General features: G+C 40.9%; 1 long non-coding RNA gene across 1 annotated transcript in view; it reads left to right on the forward strand.

The window, feature by feature from the left end:
• Positions 1-5,116, forward strand: part of LOC104863144 — a 7,744-nt gene extending 2,628 nt beyond the window's left edge. The window contains exons 3-5 of the long non-coding RNA XR_780492.2: positions 2,959-2,994; positions 3,963-4,238; positions 5,016-5,116. This is a non-coding gene — a long non-coding RNA (uncharacterized LOC104863144). The remainder of the gene's footprint in view (positions 1-2,958; positions 2,995-3,962; positions 4,239-5,015) is intronic.
• Positions 5,117-9,634: the final 4,518 nt, after the last annotated feature.

Here is a 9,634-nt window from a genome sequence, read left to right on the forward strand (position 1 = left end):
GAGAGAGAGAGAGAGAGAGAGAGAGAGAGAGGGGAGAGAGAGAGAGAGGGGAGGGAGGGAGGGAGGGGGCGAGAGAGACAGAGGGAGGAAAGAAAGTCCGTCAGTCTCCTGGCTCCACAAAGCCTACCTTCCTGTTTCCTTATGTCTTTGTGGAGGTGGTAAAGAGGAGATGAAAAGTGGAGAGCGGAAGAGGAAGGAAAAGTGACTCATCAATTATATACAAGTACCGTTTCCCCAAAGTGATGTCATTTTTATGTATTAGATAACACATACTAATGAAAAAAATAAGAAAAAAAATCTTCTGGCCACAAATATACCTATGGCCAGGGTTAGGTATGAAGTTTAAATTTTAGAACGTTCAGCACATAATAGTTAAAGTGCACTGAATCAGGCCAACAGTTTTCTGAACAAAGCTATCAGGCATTGTACTAGGCAGAACAAAGACGAACAAGACACCTGATCTTCAAGAAGCACAAGTTCACAGTGAGCAATCAGACTGCAATGGCACCCAGGGTACCACTGTTAACAGTCACCAACTTGGTGCTTTATTCTTTCTTCTTTTTATTTTTTCCTCTGTCTTCCCTTTATTCCTCTCCCTTTTTTTCTCTTGTGTTTTCCTTTCCTTTGCCTGACCTCTCTTTTTACTCTGACTTTTTACGTTTTCAAGCCTTCTAGTGTCAGCATCAGAAGGGTTTGCCTTCTGGTCTAACATGATCATGAGCCATTGCTCCATGTTTAAGGTCAAAGTAGTGATTTAAAATAGAGAACAGCTGACTTTTCAACTGAAAAAGATGGGTGTGACAATTTTCTTTTTTTAATGTGTGAAGATTTTAATAAGTCCCCAAAACAGAGGCCACTAAGTAATGGTTTCTAATTTATGCATTCTACTCCAGGTAAAAACTATTTCAGGGTTAGCCAGGTGTGGCGGTGCAGGCCTATAATCCCAGCACTCGGGGGGCTGAGGCAGGAGGATCACCTTGAGTTCAAGGCTAGCCTAGGCTACACAGTGAGTCATCTATAAAATGAGTCCCTGTTTCAAAAAAAAATTGTTTCAAGGTTGGATTTGGATTTGGATTTGAGGGTTTTTCCCTTTCTTTGGATGGGGGGTACTTGTGAGGCTTACACAATAATACTTCCTAGCCTTCCAGACAGCCCAAGATAAATGAATGAAAAATAAATTGCTCTATTGCTTTGCACCAGCAAGAAGAAAGGCACCATGGAAAAGCTCTTGCCCAAATCATCATATTTTATTATATCGTTGGTTCATGGTTCTCATTTTCGGTCATTAATTTCCTTTCAGAAGCATAAAGAAAACAAAATAAATGCAATTACATTTTCAAAGATGTAGTGGAAACTATGAAGCTTAGACAGCATTACACAGGAAAGAAAATGTAAAAATATGGATTCTGTGTGTGTGTGTGTGTGTGGTACCAGGGATCGTACCCAGGCCCTGTGCTTGGAAGGCAGGCAGTGGAATCACTGAGCCAAATCCCCAGCAAAAGTATAGATTCTTAAAGAAGTCAGATAAAAGTCTTGGCAAGGAGGGACCAAATTCAGCTCTCCCAATCCATTCCCACTTTTTGTTTTCATTTGTTCCTACTTAGACCTAAGGTGTTTACTGAATTCCATCATTCATTCTCTTAAACTGGTACAAATCAAATTCCCCTTTGAAAAGAAGCAGTGTACTTTCTTTTTTTTTTTTTTTGAGACAGGGTCTCAATTTGTACTTCAGCTGGGCTTGAACTTGCAGTGATCCTCCTCCCTCAGCCTCCTGAGTGCTGGGGCTACAGGCCTGCACCATCAAGCCCAGCCACAGTGTACTTTCTTATACTGTCTTTTGCTTGCTAAATGACTCTCACTCTGTGCGTCTGTAAGTGTGTGCTCCAATTTTTCTTTTATTTGCTATGAAAACAAATAGTCATCACATAAGCAAGATTAAAATAGTTATGATGGGATCAAGGATGTAGCTCTGTGGTAGAGCACACTAGCTTAGTTTAGCATGCGTCAGGCCCTGGGTTTTATTTGCAGCACACACATGCACACACAAACAAATCACCTGTGAGCAGTTGGAAAAATAGGAACCTTCAAATAATTTGGGTGGCAGTTGAAAATGATACCATTTGAAGAGGCACTGTAGCAAGCTAGATATAAGGCCTGTCCTTTTCCATCAGAATTCTAGTTGCAGGGTCTCATTATAAAAAACTAGACCACAATATGTGTGCAAGAATCTGTCATAACACTCCTGGTACTGCAGAAAAATTAATAGTTCAGTTTACAATGGATGTGTGAGTAAATAAACCACGATATGACTAAACCATGAGACACTGTACAGTTCCATTGTTGTTGTTGTTGAGAAAAGGTCTCACTATGTAGTTAAGACTGACCTGGAATTCACTACGTAGCCCAAGCTGGTCTCTAACTCACAGCAATCTCCTGCCTCAGTCTCCCAAGTGCTGGGATTACAGGTGTGTGCCACCACGCCCGGCTTTACACTGTACAGTTTTAAAAGACAATTTACATCAGACTTGGCAGTGCACAACTACAATCCCAGCAGTCTGGGTGGCTGACGTAGGCGGATTGAAAGTTCAAGCCCCATCTGGGCAAGTTAGCAATTTCTTTTTTTTTTTTTTTTTTTTTGAGACAAGAGCTCACCTGTAGTCCTGGCTGAATTAGAAAGGGATGAGAATATGGGTGCAAAGGCCCTGGGTTCAGTCCTCAGTGCTAAAAAATAAAGAAAGAAATAGATTTTAAAAGGAATAAACTAGTCGGGGATTTAGCTCAGTGGTTTTACCACCTGCCTCTCAAATGCAAAGACCCAAGTTTGATTCCAGGTACCAGAAAAAAAAAAAAAAAAGGAGTAAATTAGATCGAAATGTACAGATGTGGAAAAAAGAAAAAAAAATCAGTTAATATTCCAAAAGTATGAATTTATTTATTTGGTTTTTTGTTTGTTTGCAGTGGTGGGGACTGAACTCAAGGCCTCATACATGGTAGGTGAGTATTCTACCATGGAGCCCCCAATTCCATTTTTAAAAGTTTATATAAAGCCAGGCGTTGTGGCACATGCCTTTAATACCAGCACTCGGGAGGCTGAGGCAGGAGGATTGCTGTGAGTTCGAGACCAGCCTGGGCTACAAAGTGAGTTCCAGGTCAGTCTCAACTACATAGTGAGGCCCTGTCTCAAAAAACAAAACAAAACAAAACCATATATATAAATTGGACTATTCACAGTAAAGTTCTGTAAGAATATGTACCAAACTGAACTACTAACAAGGGATGAAACACTAGGAAGTTACTTGTAATTACTTGAAATTTAACTGGGCAGCTTATCAAGCAAGACTGCCACTCAAGCCCACACTGTTAGCTGCAGATGCTACTTGCTTTGGTTTTCTTCTTCTTTCTTCTCTTTTGTTCTTTTGTGGTACTGGGAAACCCAGGGCCTTCACACTGAGATACAACCCTAGACTTTTTTAAAATTTTCTATTTTGAGACAGGGTCACACTAAATGTGATCCTCCTGCCTCAGCCTCCCAGAGTGCTGGGATCATAGACCTGTGCCTCCACACCTAGCTATAAGTGTGTTCTTTCTAAGTGTCCATGAGAAACACTGGCAACCACCTCAGATTCTCTGAAAGCAAAAGCTGCCCCTTCACATTCAACTTTGGACGATTCCTGCAAGGAAGAAAGGAAGGAAGTTAAAACTGGGTGAGTGCCTCTAATAAAGTCCTAGGCGAGTTGACAGACACCAGAGTCTTTAAAACAGGAAGCAGCCGCAGTCCCTCCTATTCCAGTAAGCACATCTCTGTGCAATGGGACTTTGTGTCCGCCCTTCCATGCCAAGGCAAGGCCTTTCCTCCACTCCCTTATGTGAGCTCAATTTGTGGACAAGAAAATACGGCACAAGTGACATGGCCCTCAAGGGGCCACCAAAGGCAGCTTCAGTCCCCTCCTTCTGTGTTGCAGTGTGGAGGCCATGGGCCTGGAAGAAAATCCACGTGGAACAACTGCAAATCCTCAGAACTGCCCAGAAAACCCTCAGAATTGGGAGAAACAAAAATCCAATGTTTCTGAAGCCACTACACATGGAGGCAAGAGAGACTGCTTTTCCCATTGCTTGAAAGGGAGACTGACTTGCCCATGACTCTGCCAGATCCGGTGTGTTCACCCTACAAGGTGAGCTCCAGTTGTTCACAGAACACAGACCTTGGAAGCTTGAGGAGTTGTGCTCTTCCATTTCAGGTAAGAAAACAGTCATGTCACACCTGCCTCACTCACCTGGCACTGTCTCTTTTCTTTTTCTATCTAACTTTTTAATTTTTGAAATATCATAAGAAATTGCCAAGTCTTTATTGAGTCCACTGAACTAAAATGGAAATCTTACAACATTCGAAATTTTATTTATTTTAATATGTTGGGTTCTATATTGAACCCAGGACCTTGTGTGTGCTTAGCATGTGTCTGTCACTGATCTATACTCCCATCCCTCTATATTTTATATATTTAAAATTTAAACATTTTAAATGTCCTCATCCCAAAAGAGCCTTTCCAGTATTAATGTGTGTCAGGAATAATAGAGTAGAGAAATTAACACTTACTGGGCATCCACTAGATGCTGGACATTTCTCTAACAGCTTTGTTTTGATTTAACACATTATTTATTATCATTTTATTAGATAACTGAGTCAATTATTCTATAATGGTCACAGGTGGCATAAGGTGGCAGAACTAGAATTCCAAAGACATGTCTGACTCCAAGGCCCATGGTGCTTCCATTGTGCCAAGTTCCTATCCAAAAAAATTTCTCCTTCCATTTACAAGTGAGTGGTGCTGCTGCCTGCCTTGCAAGTGCAAGGTCCCAAGTTTGATCCCCGGTACCCCAAAAAAAAGCAAACCCATTGTTTTGCTTTTGTTCAATTCTGTAGAATTTTACTTCCATGACACTGTTCACAAACTCTGGACAAACCAAATGTCAGTACAGCGATGCCTACAGCAGAATTTTTTCTTTTTTCTTTTCAGTACAGCAGAATTTGCACACTTTCACAGCACAAACACAGCTTTTGGATCACAGCTCCTGGGAACTGCATGGGGTCCGCTGGATGGTGAAGACATCCTGCCATCTCTGGAACATTTCCCAAGGTAGTGACCTGAACGCTTCTGAGACCAGGCCATTATATGCAGATACTAAGTTGGGAATTGCTGTAATTTAATCATAAAATGTGTTTAGCCATCTTGGGCTCTAGGAGAATGGATACTATCTTACTGATGCAAGGACAAAAAGGTGTCAAAGGACTTCATAGCCCGTGAGCCAGGAAGATCACATTTAGTGCTTGCCAAAATAATAATAATGATAATGATAACGCAAGTTTACATAATAGGATATTTATGTCAAATTTATATAAAAATAAGTTAACTTTAGTCTAATACTGAGGAAATAATTAAGTAAATGATTAAATATAAAATATGTAACTGTTAAAAATGCTTAAAATGGCCAAGCAATTTTTTTTTAATGTCCAGACGTAGAGGTACACTCATGCCATCTCTGCCACTCTGGAGGCTGAGACAGGAGAATTGCAAGTTTAAGGCCAGCATGGACAACTTAGTGTCAGCCTGTCTCAATTAAAAAAAAAAATTGTTTAAAGATTAAGGATGTAGCTCACTGTGAGGACTGAGGTACAGTCTATGCTACCACACACACACACACACACACACACACACACACACACACACACAAACACACACTGCTAACAATGAGGGTTATGCAAAGTAAAACAAAGACACTTGAAATTGTGTACATTTAATGAGTACACCTATGTTAAACCCTTTGTAAAGAAACTTAATGTTTCCTTCTTTTTAGTTCTTCCAATTTCTACAATGTGATACTCTTCTTCATTTTATTTTATTTTATTTTGGTGCCAGGGATCAAACTCGGGACCTTGCACTTACAAGGCAGGCATCTTTTTAGAGCTCTAAAACCTAATTTAAAGTAAATATTATACACTTCTTAGAATGACTCATAGGAATATAGTAGCTGAAGTTTCCATAGTATACTTTCCCTGATTTAGAAAACGTGTAATTCACTAATTTTCCATACTCTTCGAGGCCAAAGTTCAGAGCCAGGGGTATGATGTTTGTTTTATGGCTTGTGTATTACATTGAAGAGCCTGGTACTTCTTAGTCATGAGGTTTAGTATAATTCTGTTGGGACTGTAGGCATTTAACCAAGCACACAACACTGATTAAGAAATGTGTTCACTGCTGTTGCAGACCGTGATACATGAAGAACGAGTAACATGCTTTAGTGTGGTCCTTAAATGTTCCAAAAGGTCCCGGGTTGAAGGCTTGGTCACGAGCCACCGGGTGCCCTTGAAACCTATTAGGAGCGGGATGAGCAGGCGGAAGTTAGGTCACTGGGGGAGTGGCCTTGAAGGGGATTTTAGGACCCTTGCCCCTTCCTGTCTCTCTTTGCTTCCTAGCCTCTATGGGGTGGGCAGCTAAGCATGTGCTCTGCTACTTAGCTACAGCCCCAGGCGGTCTTTATTCTTAATAAAGTAGATGCCTTGCTCAAAATCATTTCTTCTTTTAAAAGTTATTAAAAGATAAATACAACTTGCTACACATGTGTATTTTATTGGGCTTATGAGTTCTCCTTTAAAATAAAACAGCATGAAGAATAAGCAAGCTGAAGCATTTTAGCTTTTCATGGCATCACTGAGCTTAGTCTAGCATGATCATATCTACAGGGAGAAACATGTACTAGGATCATATTGCCCTAAAGTGTGCTACAGAATTGAAATAGCACTGTGGAAATGAAAAACAACAAAAGGAGGAAATTTTTTACTGCAAACAGCACAACTCATCATGGAGTTTAGCAGAGATCAGAAGATCAACATTCTTATGTGGGCATGGGAGAAGCATTTATAGGTTCAAATCCCACCTAAGACAGGACCCAGGAAACCCAGAAACCGCTGCTCAGGGCTCTCGGTGAAACTAGAAAATAATCTATTATCACGATCGTGAGGCCAAATTCATGATCAGAACCACCCAGGAAAACAAGTATTTCAGGGAGATATTATTCAGTGATATCTCCTCCCTCCGCCTGTTAAAGATAAGCCCTTGATAAACCAGGTTTGATTCCAGATCTAGGAGAGCTGAGTGGGGCCTGACATCCCTTACCAGATGTATAAGATGTATACCTAGATGAGGAAAGTACTGTACCATTTTGGGTTTTTTTTGTTGTTGTTGTTGTTTTTTGAGAGAAGGTCTCACTAAGTCGGCCAGGCTGTCTTCAAACTCACAGTGATCTTCCTGCCTCAGCCTCCTGGGTGCTGGTATCACAAGTGTGCACCACCAACAGCAGGTAGTACAGTATTAATAGAGGGATTTTCTTTTAGCCACAGAATGGTATCTTATAAGATCCAGGCATGGTGACACACACCTGTACTCCGAAGGCTGAGGCAGGAGAATCACCACAAATTGGAGGCCAGCGTGGCTACATAGTGAGTTCACGGCCAGCCTGAGCTACAAAGCAACACCCTGACTCAAAAAATGAAAAATGATATTCATTAAGAGTGTTATCAGAGCCAGGCGTGGTGGTGCACACCTGTCATCCCAGCACTCAGGAAGCTGAGGCAGGAGGATCGCTGCAAGATCAAGACCAGCCTGGGCTACACAGTGAGTTCCAGGTCAATCTCAAAACACCAAAAAAAAAACAGAGTGTTATCTCTTCAAGTAGACAACTGCCTGATACTTCAGAGTCCTCCAGCCATCCTTAATTTCCAAAAGCCCTGTTTCATTGCCGGCTCCACCACTATCACCGAGGCCAAAAGGCACAAATACTGCTATGTACAGAAACTGGTTACCTTTATGAGCTGTGCAGGTCTGCAGATATACCAGGGAACCCAAAACCCAAGTACCGCTCTTTCCATGGGTTCCAAACAACTTGTCCTACAAACGAGCTAACGGGAAAAAATTACTTACAGGAGTAAGACTGCTTCTATTTAGAGCCCTGAAATAAGGGAGCGAGAAAGGATGGGTAACATTTGTGACAGGAAGTAACAAGTTAATCCCTGGTGAGCAAAGCAGCGTGTGACTTAACACAGGATTGTGTGGAGCAGCTAAGAGACTGTAAAGAAGAAAGAGGGCCATTCATCGAAGTGACTTCTCTGTGGTGTCTCCTCTTCCCTGCCTGGTGAGTTCACTGATCACACTGTGCATGTAAGGTTGCTGACATCTGAAAAAAGGTCTGTCGATTGTCCAACTGTTGATTTGCTTTTTTTTGGTACCAGGGATTGGACTCAGGTTCTTGTGCTTGCAAGGCAGGTGGAGGAACCCCTGAGCTAACTCCCTGGCCCTCGATTGCTATTTTTGATATTTTACTGTGTGTATACAAGATGTTACTGACAGAGAAAGCTGGGAGAAGGGTCCAGGAAACCTCTTTCCGTAGTATTTCCACAACTTCCTGTGAGTCTATTTCAAAAGAATAGGTGAAGCTCAGCCCCAGAATATTCTGCAATTCAGTTTTGCCTGAGAAACAGAATCACATCATGTTTCAACTACTTTAGGGTCTTGTTCTTTCGTATAATTTCCATGCTGAATCTTGTCTCTTCTCCTCTATTTCACGGCACTTAGCATACATGAATATTCATATATATGTATCATGTTAGTATTTGTTTTGCATACATGTGCCTCAAACACAGACATATACAGTGCTACCTACTAGCCAGCAGAGTCGTACGCATGCAGAACTTGACCCTCCCCATGCTGTTAGGTTCAATGTCTTTCTACTCCTTTCCCTGTTATCCCAGGGCACTGGGCTGCCAAGCCTATTATAGGTCCAAAGAGACTGAAAACATGAGACATATTCTAAAAAATAAAGGTATGGTTAAAACGTTTTACCAAGCTAGCCACTGTTTTTATTCTAACATAATAAGGTGCTCAGAAAACATTTACCAGGCCACAATTATGGTTTAAAGGCAAGAGAAGCCTCTTCAATCCTAGTTGTTACCATGAACAGGTTTGTTATCAACAAAGAAACACAAAGGTTAGTCACACACATTGTGTTGTTTTAACATCTGCCATTTAAATATACGAGAGTTCATTTAGAGAAATGCTGAAAAAGCACATTGCCCACAGCGAAACTTGTCAGGACCAAAAAGTGACCAGATCTGCATAAATGGAAAACAGGCAATTTTTTATTTATGAGACATGTGTGCCTTCAAAGTCCAATGAATTTAATCTCTGCCTTGAGACATCTTCTGATGAAATAGGATATAGTCTTAGAACAGGTAAGTGCTTATTTAAACTGCTATTTTTAGCTTAGAAATAGGAACTAACTTTGTAATTTTTATCCACTTGGCCCTGTACCATACAGAACAACCTATAAAATACAATATTTAGTGAAATAACCAAGGTACAGAAGGTGCGTGAGGTATAATATTCCACCATTTATGCTCCTCAAATGAGAGGAAATTTTGAACAAAACGTACCCTGAATATTTTATAATGTTCATGTCTTCAGAAATGTTTTTACTTATTTTATAAAAATACTAAAATGCAGGGTCAGGGATTTAGCTCAGTGGCACTGCGCCTGCCTCACGAGCACAAGGTCCTGAGTTCAATCCCTGGTACCAAAAAAAA

Source organism: Fukomys damarensis, unplaced genomic scaffold (assembly GCF_012274545.1).
Source record: "Fukomys damarensis isolate Sample0158 unplaced genomic scaffold, DMR_v1.0_HiC HiC_scaffold_31, whole genome shotgun sequence".
NCBI classification, from domain to species: Eukaryota; Metazoa; Chordata; class Mammalia; order Rodentia; family Bathyergidae; genus Fukomys; species Fukomys damarensis.